The sequence below is a fragment of the Mesoplodon bidens genome (genome assembly GCF_964165515.1).
Source record: "Mesoplodon bidens genome assembly, chromosome: 4".
Classification (NCBI taxonomy): domain Eukaryota; kingdom Metazoa; phylum Chordata; class Mammalia; order Artiodactyla; family Ziphiidae; genus Mesoplodon; species Mesoplodon bidens.
Genome location: NC_138160.1, coordinates 71,496,601 through 71,516,605, shown reverse-complemented (window position 1 = coordinate 71,516,605; position 20,005 = coordinate 71,496,601). Strand labels below are relative to the sequence as shown.

At 38.4% G+C, this 20,005-nt stretch overlaps 1 pseudogene across 1 annotated transcript; it reads left to right on the top strand.

Moving 5' to 3' along the window:
- Positions 1–12,704: 12,704 nt before the first annotated feature.
- On the top strand, positions 12,705–13,543 carry LOC308616329 (26S proteasome non-ATPase regulatory subunit 7-like; annotated as a pseudogene). Its single transcript has one exon. The product of its transcript is annotated as a 26S proteasome non-ATPase regulatory subunit 7-like (transcript).
- Positions 13,544–20,005: the final 6,462 nt, after the last annotated feature.

Here is a 20,005-nt window from a genome sequence, read left to right as displayed (position 1 = left end):
TTGCTTGTGACTTGTGTTCAGGGACACCAATCATAGAGGGAAATGGAATTAAGTCTTGTCTAATATTTCGTGGTTGTACTGTGGTCTTTGCCTTGTTAATGATTCTGCTCCCTAAACTGTTTTAAAAGAAAAGGAATAGTCATGTGACCAGTGGGGACGGTTTTAGAGCACCTAGAGCTCTCTATATAGAATAACTTGGGAATTCAGATGGCCGGAAGTCTTGACATGAAAGTTAGTTTGGAAGGCACTCTGAACATCACTCTCAAAAAGCACTCTGTCAATCATTCTTTTCCACTGAGTCCACAATATTGTCTTACAGGAGCAGTGGAGGTACCTCTTAAATTTCTACTAAAAGACAAGTCAGTGACTTAAAAGTTCACACCAACAACTTCACTAACAACAAATTGTCCTTTAGAGGAAGGTAAAGTGAAAGCTGTGAGGAATGGAAGCAACATAGAACAAGTCATCACAGCACCATTTTCTACAGCAGGCTAAATTGTGGTAAAGACTTGATCATAGCTGTGTCTCAGTTTCTAGCCTCTGAGTCAAGTTAGTACCATCTGGTGTGATTTGAAATGACTCCAAAAGAGCTGGTGATGCCTCATGTTAAATTGTGAAAGACATTCTATTTAGCAGATATTATGTTTCTCTAAGTCAAGAAGGTTATTTTTTTTCCATTCATTTTGTCCTCTTCATTTCTGACATTAACTCAGAACATCTTTGTTCATCAGAAGATCTGCTTTATTCTTTCCAGCTTGCACTTTTAGCTTGGGATATAACAATCAAGCTCTATTCTCACAAAGGAGATTAGGCCTATACATTATGGATTATTCAGTCCATTGCTTTTTCAGGTGGGAGGGGTATTGCAGAAACACTGGAATTCTATTTCTAAGACTTTTATTTTATGCCTGCCCGTAAGTTCCATTTCCAGTCCTGTTCCTGGATTTTCAATGAACAAGCAAAGGGAAGTAAAGAGCAGAGAGTGCAGATTATTGGTATAAGTGTCTATCAGCACTTCTTCCTAAGTCCTATCTACCCAAGGGTAAAGTATTAATAATTTCAAGAGACACGAAAAGACACAGAACACCATTTTGTTCTAAGGACCAGTCTTGCTGATGATAATGTGCTGATTGGGTCTAGTCCAGAAAGGTGCCTTCCTTAGCCATGTCCAACTCCAGGCAAGTCAAGGGTACAGGTTGCTACTAGAGAACTCCAATCAAAAACTTCAGGGAAGCATCAGGGGAATTGGTTTAACAATCTCTAGTGGCTTTGTCTCTGGGCTCAGCAGCCTGGCTTTAGGAGTGCACAATAGCATTAGAAAGGACAATATTTAAAAAGGCAGTGGTGATATGTCCAGGAGTCCAATGGGGACACTGCATCTGAAGGGACCTAAAAAAAAGTTCCTAATTTAACTAAGACCTGAAGAATAAGAACCTAAGAAGATGAAATAATTTGGTTTCTCCAGGGCACCACTGAGGTTGGGAAATGGCACAGGGTTTTAGGGGGAGACCAAGAGTCTTTCCTGTTCACTTCAGTCTGGTTCCAAGTCTGTGGTGACTTTTTATGATGCCCCCTATACTTTATAGGAATTTTGGTTGAGGAAAAAGAAATGTGCAAACTCTTTTTCTACCTACATGTAGAGGGGTACATTGAGGCTCTGCCATTTATTTTTTCCTTTTTAGCTAAAGCTTCTATGTGTGTGTTGACTACCGGGGGAAGTTGGCACCACCTGGGATTGTCCAGGTCACATTAGGAGAAAACAGATGAGAGAATGAAGAGTAGCCAGAAATTAAGAAATGTTGACTTCTTATCCCAAATCTACCATTTCATAAAACAGTCTAAGCCATTTCCCAGGTCAATTTTCTCATCTCTCATGGGGATATGCCACTTCCTATTCATGATTCTTTATGAGAACAGTGTGATATTTAATCAGTTGCTTACGAGGAAACATAGTGAAGAATATGATGTAAAATAACACTGTTATTTTAGTTATGTATCTTTAAGTGGAGAGTAGTATGTTATTTAAAAGGTGGTTTTATAGAGTCCAAACTAGCTGCCAGAGTAGGCTGAGACCAAGTAATTTATCTCAGAATGTCCTGTCACTTTGTTCTGGCACATCAATGGAAAAAAGTTCTGACATTCATTTTCATGAATAATTAGTTTAGGGGGAATCTCCTGGACAGATTGTAGTCTTGTATTGCAGAGTTGAAATTTAATGATTTCAACACATTTGTCTTCAATGACAACATAAATCAGAGATGAATTACATCTAATCAGTAAAATGGGTTTAATACATGGTCTATAGGTTGTGGAAACCAATTAATATTTGTAAGCATCTTATCTAAGTTCTAAAGTTAGGGGCATTATAGAAGTTGTATTATAGTAGATTGGGTTCAAGTTAAAAAACAGTTCTAACTTGTATAGTGCCTAGAGGAAGAGGAGAGTAGAAAGACAAAAAACATTTTCAGTTGGCTAATACTTTCATCTTAAAATGTAACTTGGATATTAGAAAGAAGAATAAAACACTTAAAAAACAAGTAATAAAACTAGTATAGAAAAGACTTACAAAGAGTTTTTTTTTTTTTTTATTCCCCCCTCCCTCTTCCAAAGGCTAACCTCCAAATAAAAGTCTAGGTTGAAGTTTTACACTGTCTGCTGCAGACAATTGCCACTTTCCAAGTACGGCCTGCCAAGAACACAAAGAGCAAAGTTTAGTCAAAGTTCATTTTCAGGTCATCCACCCTGGACCCATCAATCTGGAAAACCTCTGGGTAACCTCTTCCAAGTTTGTGGACTGGAGCGGGATCCTTTGCAACCTCATTAGAGCATGCAATAATTAATTTGTCTTAAATAGGAAATTAAACAGTCATGTACAGTGTAGAGAGGAGGTCAGAAAGTGGATCTTGAGGTGCATTCACAACCTCTATTTGGGAGTCCTCCCAAGACTGCAGGGAGGTGGGGCAGACTCAGAAGAGAAATGCTTGTGTAGGACAAATGTTACAAAACCTCCATGACAAAAAGCATCCATAATAGGCGAGAAATTTGACCTGAGAACAAATCGCCAGTGTGTTTAATGTTGCTCAGGCATGCCTGTCTTTCAGAAGACTTAGGGTGAGAACTTAGGCAAAGTTGACTTCACAAATTCAGTGTGTATTAACCCAGAAAACTCACCGTTGTCCTTGAACTTACTACGAATTGTATCCTAGACCTGTGTTCATGAACTAGAGATTCTGTCATGAGAAATGGGAGAAAAGGTCTAATGTGGAGTTCTAATGAGTCAATGTTATTTGTGAATTCATGGTGAATCAAACCATTGTCTTCCAAGATAGCATTCTGACATAATTAGAGAAGTTGAATGGATAGCATTAGCAACATACACAGGCAATTTTGAAAAATAAATAAAATGCTATTTATTTCTTAGCAATAGAAGAATGCAAGTTTTTTCCAATTACTGTTTCATCCAAAACCTGTGATATCTATCTAGAATTTTACTATAATAAATTTCATTAGCTGAAAATTAATTTTTACATAATAAAATAGGAATTAAAAAACCATGACACTATATATTATAAGTGAGGATATGATCGATTTATAAAGTCTTTTGGTCTCTTTATATTTTTTGATGAACTTAGTACAATTAAGTCTAATGGCAAATTACAGAGTTATTAAGTAAAACAGTTTGTCGTGTGTGGTACAGAATAAAATGTAAATTATGAAATAAAGGTAAATACAGATAGTTGAAAGAGGAATTGTTCAAGGTTACAAGAGCTGGAAAGCAAAAGATTCTGAAAAATTAAAGTGTATTAATCAAGGAAATCTGTGGTTACATAGCATCATGAGAAAAAAATCAAATTATCTCCAAGTCCATTGAATATGTTGCCACAGATATAAAAAGACACATCTTTGAATATTAAAAATTCTGAGCGTTAAATTACTGTTTGATTTTAGCTCTCTAGTTCTTCCACATTGTGCTCATTTTTAATGCTGGCACCTTAATCCCTTAAGTCTATCATTTAAATTTTTTCCCTGAAAATAAGCAATGATCTTGTGATTTGGGGCTTTTTTTTTTGAAGTGTAGCTGACCTACATCGCTATGTTATTTCCAAGTGCGTAACATAATGATTCAGTGTTTCTATACATTACAAAATGATCATCATCATAAGTCTAGTTACCAACTGTCACCATACAAATTTATTACAATATTATTGACTATTGACTATATTCCCTCATGCTATACATTTCATCCCCATGACTATTATTTTGTAACTCTGTTTTGTGTTTGTTCATTTGTTTTGTTTTTTTTAGGTTTCACATGTTAATGAAATCATTTGGTATTTGTCTTTCTCTGTCTGACTCATTTCACCTAGTATAATACTCTCTAGGTTCATCTATGTTCTTGCAAATGGCGAGATTTCATTATTTTCATGGCTGAGTAATATTCCATTGTGTGTGTGTGTCTATACACACACACACACCACAACTTCTTTATCCATTTGTCTATCGATGGACACTTAGGTTGCTTTCATATCTTGATTATTGTGAATAACACTACAATGAACATAGGGGTGCATATATCTTTTCAGATTAGTGTTTTGTTTTCTTTGGAAAAATAGATCTGGGTTTTTTTTTTTAAACATCAGGTTCACTGAAGAAAAATTTACATAGAGTAAAATTCACTCTTTTAGGTATACAGCCCCATGAATTTTGATAAATATTTATAAATATATAACTGCCTTCACAATCAGTGTATTGAACATTTCCACCATCCTGTAAAATTCCCTTATGGCTCTTTGAGGGAATCCCTTTTCTACATCTCATGGCTACCACTGATATGATTATAGTTCTTTTAGTTTTGCCTTTCCAGAATATCATCTTTTTTTGTCTTCTTTCACTTAGCATAATAAAAGCTTTCATTTTGGGGGGTAAATACCTGTAAGTGGGATTCCTGAGTCACGTGGTAAATGTGTGTTTAACTTTTTTTTTTCGCCCCCGGTATGTGGGCCTCTCACTGTTGTGGTCTCTCCCGCTGCGGAGCACAGGCTCCGGATGCGCAGCCTCAGCGGCCATGGCCCACGGGCCCAGCTGCTCCGCAGCACGTGGGATCCTCCCGGACCGGGGCACGAACCCATGTCCCCTGCTTTGGCAGGCGGACTCTCAACCACTGTGCCACCAGGGAAGCCTGTGTTTAACTTTATAAGACTTTATATTAAACTGCTAATCTATTTCCCAAAGTGGCTTTACAATTTAACATTCCCACTAGCAATGTTTGAGAGTTCCAATTGATCTGTATCTTTGTCCACACTTAGTAGTCAGTTTTTGAATTTTAGCAATTCTAATATATGCTGGTAGTAGCTCATCATGGTTTTAATTTGAATTTAACTAGTGATATGGGTAAATTCATATCATATATATGGGATATGATGTTAAACTTTTCATTATTTTATTTGCCATTTGTATTTCTTCTTTGGTGAAGCCAAAATCTAACCAATTGCTGAACAAGTGCCAGTACCTGCTCACCTCCAAACTTCTTGTTTAATGAGGAAAATAAAACCTTATTTGTGTTGAGCCACTGGCAGTCATATTCTTTGTTGCATGGAGCTGAATAAGCATTCCCAAAGTATAAAATCTTCTTTTCAAATTAAGATTTTTATGTTCATATTCCTATATTCTCTCTTTTCATTAATGGCATAACAGTTACCCCATCATCTAAGCCAGAAAATTAATCCAGTTTTTATTTTTACTGCTTTCTTATCTCCCAAGGCAACAATTCACATCTCCTGAAGGAACTACTGCAATAGCCCTTTCACTAGTCTCCATGCCACCAGTTTTCTCTCCATATTGATATTAGGTTTAGCACTTTGAAATACAAATAAGATACTGAACTGATTAAAACCTTTGGTTTATCATTGCCTGTAAGAGAAGATCTGAAGGCCTTAGCATAGCATGCACAGGCTTTCACAACCATTCCTCCATCTATCTTCTCAGCTTGATCATATGCCTCTACCCTTCTCTCCCCTCCCTCCCTCCCTCCCTCCCTCCCTCCCTCCCTCCCTCCCTTCCTCCCTCCCTCACATGCTGTGCAGCTATGGAACAGAACGGTTCACCCCTCTCTCACAACTCAGGATCCTTGATATGTTTGTTCTGTTGGGAAAGGCCTCTCCCCTTTTTCTCATCTGGACACCCCTTATTTATCTTTCAAGGTCAATGTCATATGTTACTTCTAGAACACACTTCTCAATTCTTCAAATAAGAGTTGCACACTTTCTTCCATCTGCTTCCATGAAACTTAATTCCTTCCTTTATTCTTGTACTTTCTTATATTATATTTTTATGTGCTGGTTTCTCCTACAGTATGTTTGAAGTAGGTGATGAGTATGAATGCTATTCTGGCATCTCTGAAACAAGTTCAGTGTGATATTAAAAAAATCTGTGGCTTAAAAAAATGTTTACAGAGTGATAGTGACTGTTATATTACCATAGTTTATTTTATGCTTTCATAATTGAAGAGAATACTCAATTTGAGGGGTTAGTGGAAATATTCAAATTCACACCTGCTTTGTTAACAATCCCTGTTATAGAGTGTAAAGAAGGGAATAAGGCAAGGATAGAATCCTTAGGCATTCTAATGTTTAAGAGCTAAGCAGAGGTGATGTAAAGGAGGCTGAGAAGAGGTAGTCAGAGAGGTAGAAAGGGAATCAGGAGAGTGACTAATTAGGCCAAGGAGTGGAAGCACCCAAGTTTAAGGAAAGAAGCCAAGAGAAATTAGTATTAAAAAGTCTATGGGGTTTGATCAACAGAAACCTTTGCTTGAATGACTTCTGACTTTTATGGCAGCCATTAGCTTTATATAGGTTTGGGAGGAGTAAGTTATTTTTTTTCCTCTGGCTCATCACACCATCAAGTTTGGATTTGTAGAGCTTAGAGACCAAATTCTATAACACAAAAGATAACCTTGAGGCCTTTTCTGGCCATAAAAATACCAGTCTCATAAAATGATTAAAAATGATAATGTTCAGTCTATAAATTAATCAGGGGAAATGGGGACATAAATTTTAGCAACTTTGTGTCATTATGAGTTTGTGTAAAGGATTTTGTTGGAAGAAATAAAGACTTAAGACCACATGACACATGAACTATGTTTCCAGATAAGGAGATGGCTGGGCGAATGACTCCTTGTTTAATCACCTGTTCTATTTTTTATGATTTAATATATGAATCTCTTTTATGTGATTGCATTTTAGATTTGATTGATTTTGGTTTTTAATTGTTAAATATGGAATTGATTAGACTTAGTTTTATGAGAATATAATTGGATATAAATTAGGCTTTGGTAAAATTTAAATCAAAAATATATTAGGCAAATTCCTTAATCTTTTTTTTTTTTTTGCCTCAGTTTCTTCATTTGTAAAATTAAAGCCTTGGACTCGATGACCTTGAAGGTCCTTATGAGGTCTAATAGTTGAAGACTACAGTTTTATGTAGAGGAAGTAACTATGTAGTTAATCAAGTCATTCATTTTTCAAGTGATTATTTTGGCTTCTGAGAGCTTATGAGAAATCCCTTCATTTATGACTATTTGTATTCATTATCTAGACATTGTCCTCATATAGATGGGGGGCTAGTAATCACATCAGTCCCAACATGGAAAATGTCTTTCTTTCCAGTACCCAAATTTTAAACATGAAGGATGGCAGCAGGCTTTAAGCAGCCAGTGCTGTCTGTCTGACTTACCTATATTGAATTACTGCAAAACCATGTTAATTTTTAGAATTGCTTCAACTCTTGAGGAAATTTAATACCGTGGGGCCTACCAGGTTACACAGCCTGTGAAGCCAAGCTGCTTGCCTGCAGCTGGTGCAGTGCTGCAGAGTTGTTTGCTGTCCTTGGTTACAGTCAAAACTGGCTACATTCCATGTCATTGAATCAATTGCTCAGAGTTTGGAATATGCTACCTCCAGAACCTGAAGAGGCATACCTGGTGTCATTCTTCTTTCTTTGTGGTGGGAATGCCAAGATGTAATAATTTGTGTTTTACTTTGGAGGGAATGTTCTGGCATACCCTAGACCACTCGACCCCTTCAAACTTCACTGCTGTGTGAAGTCCCTGAATCTTTAAGGTTAATCCTCCACTTTCTGGAACACATGTGTCTTAACCAAGGCCTCCACTTGCCATTTCTTGCTCATCTGGTCTGATTAACGTGATGTCATCAATATCGTGGGCCAATGTGACATTTTGTGAAATGTCCAGATGATCCAGATGGTTCATTTGGACTATACTGTGACCTACCGTGCAGAATTAACATAGCCTTGTGCAAGATTAAATGTGTACGATTGTACATCTGACATGAATATGAACTACTTCTGATCCTCTTTCCTGATAAGAATAGAAAACATCACATTTGCTAGATCAATGGCTGCATAGTTTGTACCTGAGGCTATATTAATCTGCTGTAGTAAATATACCACATCTGGCATAGTAGCTGCAATTGGTTAGGTTTGTGGTAGTCAAATGTCATGTACAGGAGCCATCTGGCTTTGTGGAATTCATTATGGATACCATGAATTTAAATGGAAAGTGATGGTGACCACTACCTCTGCATTCTTTAGGTCTATAAGGGTGGTACTAATGTCTGCCACTACCACCAGGATGACATATTTTTATCTGTGAAAGGGAAGTTTCATAGGCTTTCATGGGGCTTTTTCTACTATGATAGATTTTACCCTACATGCCAAGGACCAAATGTGGAGGTTCTACAGACCACCAAATATTTCCATTCCAATTATACCTCTGGAGACCCAGGGAACGACCACTATGGACCTAGTGGACCTACTGTAAGCCAAACTTGGGCCAGGACTTTACTTAATATCTGGCTCACATACATCTCCACTCCAACAGGGGCCATGATGACTCTTTGGGCCTCTGGTTAGCAATGTCAATTTGGACCTGTGCCTAACAGTCCTCAAAAAGTATGAGTGTTCCTCTTTTCCAACTTTATGATAATCTGAGTAAATGGCTATAGGTTCTTTTAATCAGGGACTACCATATATGCTTGCTGTTCTTTTGCAAGGTTATTTCTCTTAGGGACCCAACATCCCTTTTAGTCATTGGATTTTAGGTCTAAGACTGGCTCAGGTCTACAAACTGGGCTTTTTACTAGGGCAGCTGTCCTAAGCCTCTTGATTATCCATCCTTGATTTCTTTTTGTTGTATATATTAAGAAATATATCAATACTTGTTGGCTGCCCATGACTTTGCCTTAGGAATTCCATGTCCTTTGAACATCTCCATAGCTCCATGTGAGTAATTACCCACTCATAATGATAATATCCCCCAACTTGCTTCTGATCATTCAGCATCATCACCACTTGGCCTCTATTATCATCCCTATCATCCCTGCTGGCCTCTATCATCTCTATCACTTTCAGGGAGAGAAGTGCTATAGTAGCATCTCTTACCTTAGCCCTGGCCTGCAGACAACAGCCACCACTGATCTTCTCAATGATTCTAGTGCCCCTCTAAGCAGCTCGTTTCTTACCATGTTCTCTAAGCTGTCCCTAGAAGGTGGTGGGTTCTCCAGCCTTGTGTTTTCTCTCCACTCCAGAATCCCCATTTCCCTGAATCTGTTGATCCTTTCTTTCACATCTGCCATGGCAATCGTGGCATTTCTACTTCACTTAGTGTGGATTACAGCCTTTTTAGAATCCAAGAGCCATCTAGGAGTATGTTTGCACAGTTACCTGGGTGCTTGCCAGGGTGTTAAATCCTGTATCATATGAGGATGCTTCCAAATCAACAAACTCTCCTTTGTGAAAACTTATGCTCTACACCCTTTTGATCCTGCACTGTCAGGATCTAGTCCTACTCTCCTGGCTCCCACTGGCATATGTTTTTTGGCCCTGCAACTCCTTTAGCATATATATCCTTTTCTCTCTCAATAAGGCTCAGAACTTTCTTGGCCAGGTTATGTCACGACTTGACCCTGTCAATTGGTTTGGTAGCCAGAGAAGAAAGTGGGGGTAGATCTTGAGAAGAGTGTGTGTTGTCTTTCAAAGCAGAGTCTCTGCATCATGTGTAAGGAAGGGTGGACACTACTAGCCTTAAACACAAACGAATGGGCCACCGTGCAGGTCTGGAGGGTTCAGCTAAACCTAAGGATTTAAAATTGAGTGCCTAAATCTTCCCATCCTGTGTTTCATGGTCCTATTCCTTTCTCATCAAGGTCCTGACCTTGGAATGGCAGACTTGTTTGGGCTGAAAATTCAACATTTTCTGGAAATATACTACTTCATGATTACTGGGTCCAATAGTTAGCATTTCCTGCCCTTTGGCAGCAAAGATTAGAGCCCCTTTTATTTGCTTCCAAGAAGGCCCTCTAGCCTTCACACTTTTCCTTAAATTAACAGTTAGTTATCCTTACCTTTTCATTATAACCTCTACTACTAAAGCCTCCAGGCTTCTAAAATACCTGAGATATTGCCCACACCAATGCATTCCCTTCTACCAGTTTGTCATTGGTGAAAGTTATAACATTGGAACAGTTACAGCATGCTAGGAGACATCAGGAATCTACTTAGCCCCAGTGACAGGGTGCTTATTGCCAGTTGGCCAAAGGATGATCCAACTCAAACATTTTATCTTAGAGTCTGCTTCCTGGGATTATTCTTGGTACTAACTCTCTTAGATCAAATTCACTGGAAAAAAGACTCAACAGAGATACGTGTTCAGGAAGTTGACTGGATCCAAGTGTTCTTGGATACAGGATATGTAAAGAGGTGTAAAGGAAGCAGGATTGGGCAAAAGGAGAGATTGATTTGTGATGAGTTGGGTTGGCCAAGAACTGCGTTCGGGTTTTTCTATAAGATGTTATGGAACGAACTTCTTGGCCAATCCAATAGTTGCAAGAAAGGCCTCAGCTGATTATGTGGGGAGCTCTGGAGCTGGGATGGTCATTCAGAGCTGTCCTAATTTGAGGCAGCAAGGCCAAGATTTTAACCAGATGCTAAATTAAGAGTATCTTTTTAAAAAAATATATATATATATATATATAATTTATTTATTTATTTATTTAGTTGCACTGGGTCTTAGTTGCAGCACATGGGCTCCTTAGTTGTGGCACATGGGCTCCTTAGTTGTGGCACATGGGCTCCTTAGTTGAAGCTTGTGGGCTCCTTAGTTGTGGCATGCAAACTCTTAGTTGTGGCATGCATTTGGGATCTAGTTCCCTGAGGAGGGATCGAACCCAGGCCCCCTGCTATGGGAGCGCAGAGTCTTGTTCACTGCGCCACCATGGAAGTATCTTTAAAGATGAAGTGATATTTGGGCAGGTGGCTTTCTTCTATCAAAGACAATTTCCAGAAGAAAACTTAATTGCAAACAGTCAGTAGCCAACATCCTGGCTGATAAGGGTATAGATGTCATGGTCCTGGAGGGGGATCTTGGCAGCACACCACAGCATTCACTACAGTTGTCATCAGAAGTGGTGCTTTAGCATTCTTGAAATTTTTCTCTGATTTGTGTCATTTTGTTTTAGTACTATTCTTAAAATTGAGTGTCCTCATTTGTAAAAATAAAGCTTCACCAAAAAAACCAAAGCACATAAGCTTTCCAATTTCTAATCATTTCTGTTTCTCTAATTTTTAAATTTAATTTTCTCAAGATTTGAGGTAATTAGAGAAATTTATTTGATTTTGGAGTACTTTAAAAGAAGTCAGCAGAAAAGTCATTGTCAGAAAACACTGGTTGCTTAGAGCCTACTATACTTCTTGTTTAAAATTAAAGATGCTCTGGTAGGCTGCCCAGATTCCTCCCAAGGGAGATGCCTCCCACCCCAAACCAGGACCAAGGCATATGTTGTCCCAGCTGTTGAGAGTTTTGGTTGCCATAGCTCAGAGATGAATTCTCTCTACCGGAATTGCCCTTGGCCAAAGGAAGCCACTTTGCCTATGGTTGTGCCCTATCCCCAATTCCATGGCACCCCTCATCCCATGATTGGGTCATGTGGGAGACAGAGGCTTAGTCCCCTTGCCTCAGTTCAGGATAACTTTGAAAGACCATTGCAGCTAGAGTTCACCATAGGAAAAGCTAAGGCCTCTGCTGCAGTTGCCTTTTACTTTAACACTTCCCTCTGTTCAATTCTTCTTTCCCCTTTCTCTTATTGTATTGTGCCTGAAAGCATTCCCCAATACATTTTCTGCAGGCAAATATCCATCTCAAATCTGTTTCCTGAAAACCCAACCTAAGAAAACATCCTTTTTGTAACTTGATTATGAGAGAAAGGGAAATAAATCCTCCAAATAATGATGATAAAACAATAGATACATAATGTATTGTGTTCTAAAATTTAATCTTCTAAGATAGAAGGTATATTTCCTATTAAGCATGTCAACACGAAAATATATTTCAGTTGATTATTCTGACTAAATTTTTAGTGCCTGTTATCCAATTGTAATTAAATTTTTAGTGCCTGTTATCCAACTGTAATTTGTTGCTGATAATCAGAAAATTTCAATTCTTTCTTCTTTTCTTCTTTACACATGGCTACGGATCTTTCACTAAAATGAGTTTTGTCAGAAGGTTGGGAAAAGGCATTGCAAAGATTTTGAAGGAAATATACCACTGCCATCCCTAAGAAACAAGACAGAAATAAAAAATAAAAATAGTGTTCTCAGAAACAAAACTAGAGTCACGTTGGCAAAGAAATTTAATGTCTCTGAGCATCACTTGTCCTTTCAATGAAGATGACAAAGATGATTCTGTCTGGTTTTTAGACCACGATTATTTGGAAAACATGTATGGAATGTTTAAGAATGTCAATGCCAGAGAAAGAATAGTTGGGTGGTACCACACAGGCCCTAAACTACACAAGAATGACATCGCCATCGATGAACTCATGAAAAGATACTGCCCTAACTCAGTATTGGTCATCACTGATGTGAAACCAAAGGACTTGGGACTGCCCCCACAGAAGCATATATTTCAGTGGAAGAAGTTCATGATGATGGAACTCCAACCTCAAAAACATTTGAGCACGTGACCAGTGAAATTGGAGCAGAGGAAGCTGAGGAAGTCGGAGTTGAACACTTGTTACAGGACATCAAAGGCACTACAGTGGGCACTCTTTCCCAGCAGATCACAAACCAGGTCCATGGTTTGAAGGGACTCAACTCCAAGCTTCTGGATATCAGGAGCTACCTGGAGAAAGTGGCCACAGGCAAGCTGCCCATCAACCATCAGATCATCCACCAGATGCAGGACGTCTTCAGCCTGTTGCCAGATGTCAGCCTGCAGGAGTTTGTCAAGGCCTTTTACCTAAAGACCAATGACCAGATGGTGGTGGTGTATTTGGCCTCACTGATCCATTCCGTGTTTGCCTTGCACAACCTCATCAACAACAAGATCACCAACTGGGATGCAGAGAAGAAAGAAGGGCAGGGAAAAGAAGACAGCAAAAAGGATAGAAAAGACGGCAAAGAGAAAGAGAGAGATAAGGAAAAGAGTGATGTGAAGGAAGAAGAGAAAAAGGAAAAAAATATAGCTTTTTAATTTGTAAATTAAAATCTTATAAACTAAAAAAAACAGGGACTATGTTTACACCTTTAGCATAAACTTTGGTTTATTACTCATTCAGTCTAGACTCCTCTTCAAAGCACTTTGAAACCACATTACAGACTTCTGTTGCAGGCAACTTGGCCAAGTAGATAGATGTTCATAGAACACTTCTTAGGGAAGGACATTTAAAGTACTGGATAAAACATAAAAAACATATTTTCAAATGCATGGCTAATTTATGAAGGAAAATATTTGGAGACCAAAATGAGAAAGCATGTATCTAGAGATGTAAGCAAGCACAGTATTGGGCATGTGCTGGGTGGGGTTGGGTATGTTATCTGCATTGCCCAGTGGCCTACATGGGTTTGTTCAGGCTGCACATGTGTCAAAAAGGCAACAAACCTGCAGGCCTGCATCGGTAGTCAGACTACATCAGAGACCTTGCACAGAGTCTGTTCTGCTGGCAGAAGCCACTAGGGCAAGCTCTTCTCAGCTTGCTCAGGCATGACTCTGACGCAGTCCACTGTGCCTGCCGCCTGCAGAGGACGTGTATTCAGATCTCTGAATGTCACTAAGTGAGGAGCAGCTACCTTCCACCCTTCCCCCTAAGATCTCCCCTCATCATATGCAAAAATCAATTCCAGACAGCTGGAGCATTTCATTATGAAAGGCAGGACTTCAATACTTTTAGAAGTAAATAGGTCAACTCTGTATAGGAATGGATTCTTAATCAATACATCAAAATAATAAAACATGAAGAAACAGTGATAAATATCATATTAGTTTATCACAAGATCCCCCCCACCCCAAAACTGAGGAAATGTCACCTCACAAACTGGGAGAAAATATTTGCAACACATTATAACCAATAAAGGATAGTGTCCAGAACATGAAAACATCAAACCAATATGAAAAGAGAATCTATTGGAGAAAAAGGGAAAAGACATTAACAGACATTTCACAGATGAGGAAAAATAAACAGCCAATAAACTTATGAAAATGTGTTCAACTTTATTAGTTAATCGGGGATATGCCAACTTAAACCATAATGAAATACATTTTACACCCATTATATTGGTAAAATTTAAAGGTATTGTAATATCAAGTTTTGGTGAAGATGTGATAAACTGCACAGTCACTTTAGAAAACACCTTGGCATAATCTAATGAAGTTGAGCTACTTCATACACTTCTACAACCTATCAATTTTGAATATATAATTTATAGTATTTTATAAGTTCTGGTGTGCTTGGGTCTGTCTGATTTATATCACTTTTCCTGGGGTCATTTTTATTTATTTTTGTTGTTGTTGTTTATTTATTTTATTTTTTTGTGGTACGTGGGCCTCTCACTGCTGCGGCCTCTCCCGCTGCGGAGCACAGGCTCCGGATGCGCAGGCCCAACGGCCACGGCCCACGGGCCCAGCAGCTCCACGGCACGCGGGATCCTCCCGGACCGGGGCACGAACCCGCGTTCTCTGCATCGGCAGGCGGACCCTCAACCACTGCGCCACCAGGGAAGCCCCTGGGGTCATTTTTAATAACATCTCTTTGCTCTCCCCAAATTTTTTTAGTTTGATAAAATTTATGGTTATTCTATCATCATCCTTAAAAATATATGTAATGATATAAAAATACGTGATTTACTTAATGAATGCCTATTATTGGGGATTAGGTTTTGGCAATTTTATTCTTTATACCATCTTTTTTTCCTTTTAAAAGTGTGCAGGCACTACAAGGCAATTAAATTCAACTTTAAGATTGGGTATACCATCAGTAGGGTACACATGGTCCTCCCGTGGGGTCTGCTTAAGTCAGGATGACAGTTAGTAACCCCTGATAACAGTAGTACCTGATCACTAACACAGGGGAGCAGCTGACCCAACTATTCTATTTCTCACTCATCTCTTGGTGATCACATAAATCTTTTTCTGTTTTTCTCAACATCCTGAAACTATTTTTTTTCCTTGAGAGACAAATTTTTTTCCAGATTTCCTTAGAAATATTTTCAAAGAGAATTACCCCTAAAGATCACTATCTCAACCTCTAAATCATTTAAAAACACACTTCAGAATCTCCTGAAATTTTTCTACCTACTTCCTTACAAAAGTAATCCCATTTTTCATGAAACAGCATTCTTGAAACAAGTGAACAAAAAACTGTAGTAGTCTTGTTACTTCTTATTATGTCTTTACATATTTTTAGTGTTGCAATGTTGTTCCTATATTTTTCACTATGAATGCACGTTTTTCAACCATCACCTGTATAGATTCTGCACAAATATAACAGAGTTATATGAAGAAATGCATTCTGAGTTAGTAAATTGAGGATTGACAATAATTCTAAATAGTGTCACCTTATCGTATTTTAGGGTGATGGCAACCAACCTGTCTTAATAATTCATAATGTGTTCAGCTCATCTAAGTAAACCTCATTTTAGCGTGATGATATTTTACCTTTAGTAAACTCCTTCCATGGCTTTTTCCATCTTTCCATCCTCAAATACTTATTAAGCCTGCAATGTGCTAATAATAGAAAGATACAACATGTGCTAATGATATAAATGCAGTGTTTCTCAAAGTGCTTGATATGCTCTATTATACGTTATCTGTCTTTTAGAAATCACATAATTTTCTCATGTTCTAAGACATTTTAGAAAATAGAAATGGCGGCTTTGGCTATATGACAGCAGTAGAATTGTACAGCATATAAACTATGTCAGTATATATTATCCTAGCAGTCTTTTTTTTTTAAACATCTTTATGCAGTATAATTGCTTTACAATGGTGTGTTAGTTTCTGCTTTATAACAAAGTGAATCAGTTATACATATACATATGTCCCCATATCTCTTCCCTCTTGCATCTCCCTCCCTCCCATCCTCCCTATCCCACCCCTCTAGGGTCACAAAACACCGAGCTGATCTCCCTGTGCTATGCAGCTGCTTCCCACTAGCTATCTATTTTATGTTTGGTAGTGTATATATGTCCATGCCACGGTCACACTTTGTCCCAGCTTACCATTCCCCCTCCCTGTAACCTCAAGTCCATTCTCTAGTGGGTCTGCATCTTTATTCCCGTCTTGCCCCTGAGTTCTTCTGACCATTTTTTTTCTTTTTTCTTTTTTTAGATTCCATATATATGTGTTAGCATATGGTATTTGTTTTTCTCTTTCTGACTTACTTCACTCTGTATGACAGTCTCTAGCTCCATCCACCTCACTACAAATAACTCAGTTTCGTTCATTTTATGGCTGAGTAATATTCCATTGTATATATGTGCCACATCTTCTTTATCCATTCATCTGTTGATGGACACTTAGGTTGCTTCCATGTCCTGGCTATTGTAAATAGAGCTGCAATGAACATTTCGGTACATGATTCTTTTTGAGTTATGGTTTTCTCAGGGTATATGCCCAGTAGTGGGATTACTGGGTTGTATGGTAGTTCCATTTTTAGTATTTTAAGGAACCTCCATACTGTTCTCCATAGTGACTGTATCAATTTACATTCCCACCAACAGTGCAAGAGGGTTCCCTTTTCTCCACACCCTCTCCAGCATTTATTGTTTGTTGTTTTTTTTGATGATGGCCATTCTGACTGGTGTGAGGTGATCTCATTGTAGTTTTGAGTTGCATTTCTCTAATGATTAATGATGTTGAGCATTCTTTCATGTGTCTGTTGGCAATCTGTATATCTTTGTAGAAATGTCTATTTAGGTCTTCTGCCCAGTTTTGGATTGGGTTGTTTGTTTTTTTAATGTTGAGCTGCATGAGCTGCTTGTAAATTTTGGAGATTAATCCTTTGTCAGTTGCTTCATTTGCAAATATTTTCTCCCATTCTGAGGGTTGTCTTTTTGTCTTGTTTAAGGTTTCCTTTGCTGTGCAAAAGCTTTGAAGTTTCATTAGGTCCCATTTGTTTGTTTTTATTTCCATTTCTCTAGGAGGTGAGTCAAAAAGGATCTTGCTGTGATTTATGTCATAGAGTGTTCCGCCTATGTTTTCCTCTAAGAGTTTGATGGAGTCTGGCCTTACATTTAGGTCTTTAATCCATTTTGAGTTTATTTTTGTGTATGGTGTTAGGGAGTGTTCTAATTTCATTCTTTTACATGTAGCTGTCCAGTTTTCCCAGCACTACTTATTGAAGAGGCTGTCTTTTTTCCACTATATATTCTTGCCTCCTTTATCAAAGATAAGGTGACCATATGTGTGTGGGTTTATCTCTGGGCTTTCTATCCTGTTCCATTGATCTATATTTCTGTTCTTGTGCCAGTACTATACTGTCTTGATTACTGTAGATTTGTAGTATAGTCTGAAGTCAGGGAGCCTGATTCCTCCAGCTCTGTTTTTCTTTCTCAAGATTGCTTTGGCTATTCGGGGTCTCTTGTGTTTCCATACAAATTGTGAAATATTTTGTTCAAGTTCTGTGAAAAATGCCAGTGGTAGTTTGATAGGGATTGCGTTGAATCTGTAGTTTGCTTTGGGTAGTAGAGTCACTTTCACAATGTTGATTCTTCCAATCCAAGAACATGGTATATCTCTCCATCTATTTGTATCATTCTTTAATTTCTTTCATCAGTTTCTTATAATTTTCTGCATACAGGTCTTTTGTTTCCTTAGGTAGGTTTATTCCTAAATTGTATTCTTTTTGTTGTAGTGGTAAATGGGAGTGTTTTTTTAATTTCACTTTCAGATTTTTCATCATTAGTGTATAGGAATGCAAGAGATTTCTGTGCATCAATTTTGTATCCTGCTACTTTACCAAATTCATTGATTAACTCTAGTAGTTTTCTGGTAGCATCTTTAGCATTCTCTATGTATAGTATCATGTCATCTGCAAACAGTGACAGCTTTACTTCTTCTTTTCCAATTTGGATTCCTTTTATTTCTTTTCCATCTCTGATTGCTGTGGCTAAAACTTCCAAACCTGTGTTGAATAATAATGGTGAGAGTGGGCAACCTTGTCTTGTTCCTCATCTTAGTGGAAATGGTTTCAGTTCTTCACCATTGAGGATGATGTTGGCTGTGTGTTTGTCATATATGGCCTTTATTATGTTGAGGAAAGTTCCCTCTATGCCTCCTTTCTGCAGGGTTTTTATCATAAATGGGTGTTGAATTTTGTCAAAAGCTTTCTCTGCATCTACTGAGGTGATTATATGGTTTTTCTCCTTCAATTTGTTAATATGGTGTATCACATTGATTGATTTGCATATATTGAAGAATCCTTGCATTCCTGGGATAAACCCCCCTTGATCATAGTGTATGATCCTTTTAATGTGCTGTTGGATTCTGTTTGCTAGTATTTTGTTGAGGTTTTTTTTTTTTTTTTTGCAGTACACGGGCCTCTCACTGTTGTGGCCTCTCCCGTTGCGGAGCACAGGCTCCAGACGTGCAGGCTCAGTGGCCATGGCTCACAGGCCTAGCCACTCCACGGCATGTGGGATCTTCCCAGACCAGGGCATGAACCCGTGTCCCCTGCATCAGCAGGCGGACTCAACCACTGTGCCACCAGGGAAGCCCTGTTGAGGATTTTTACATCTATGTTCATCAGTGATATTGGCCTGTTGTTTTCTTTCTTTGTGACATCTTTGTTTTTGTCATCAGAGTGATGGTGGCCTCGTAGAATGAGTTTGGGAGTGTTCCTCCCTCTGCTATATTTTGGAAGAGTTTGAGAAGTATAGGTGTTAGGTATTCTTTAAATGTTTGACAGAATTCGCCTGTGAAGCCATCTCGTCCCGGGCTTTTGTTTGTTGGAAGATTCTTTTTTTTTTTTTTTTTTGGTGGTACGCGGGCCTCTCACTTTTGTGGCCTTTCCCGTTGTGGAGCACAGGCTCTGGACACGCAGGCTCAGCGGCCATGGGTCCCGGGCCCAGCCACTCTGCGGCATGTGGGAACTTCCTGGACCGGGGCATGAACCCGTGTCCCCTGCATCGGCAGGCGGACTCTCAACCACTGCGCCACCAGGGAAGCCCTGTTGGAAGATTTTTAAACACAGTTTCAATTTCAATGCTTGTGATTGGTCTGTTCATATTTTCTATTCCTTCCTGGTTCAATCTCAGAGCGCTGTGCATTTCTAAGAATTTGTCCATTTCTTCCAGGTTGTCCATTTTATTGGTATATAGTTGCTTGTAGTAATCTCTCATGATCCTTTGTATTTCTGCAGTGTCAGTTGTTACTTTTCCTTTTTCATTTCTAATTCTATTGATTTGAGTCTTCTCCTTTTTTTTCTTGATAAGTGTGGCTAATGGTTTATTAATTTTGTTTATCTTCTCAAATGACCAGCTTTTAGTTTTATTGATCTTTGCTATCGTTTCTTTCATTTATTTTTCATTTATTTTTGATATGACCTTTGTGATTTCTTTCCTTCTGCTAACTTTGGGTGTTTTTTTTTTTTTTTTTTTCTCTAATTGCTTTAGGTATAAGGTTAGGTTTTTTATTTGAGATGTTTCTTATTTCTTAAGG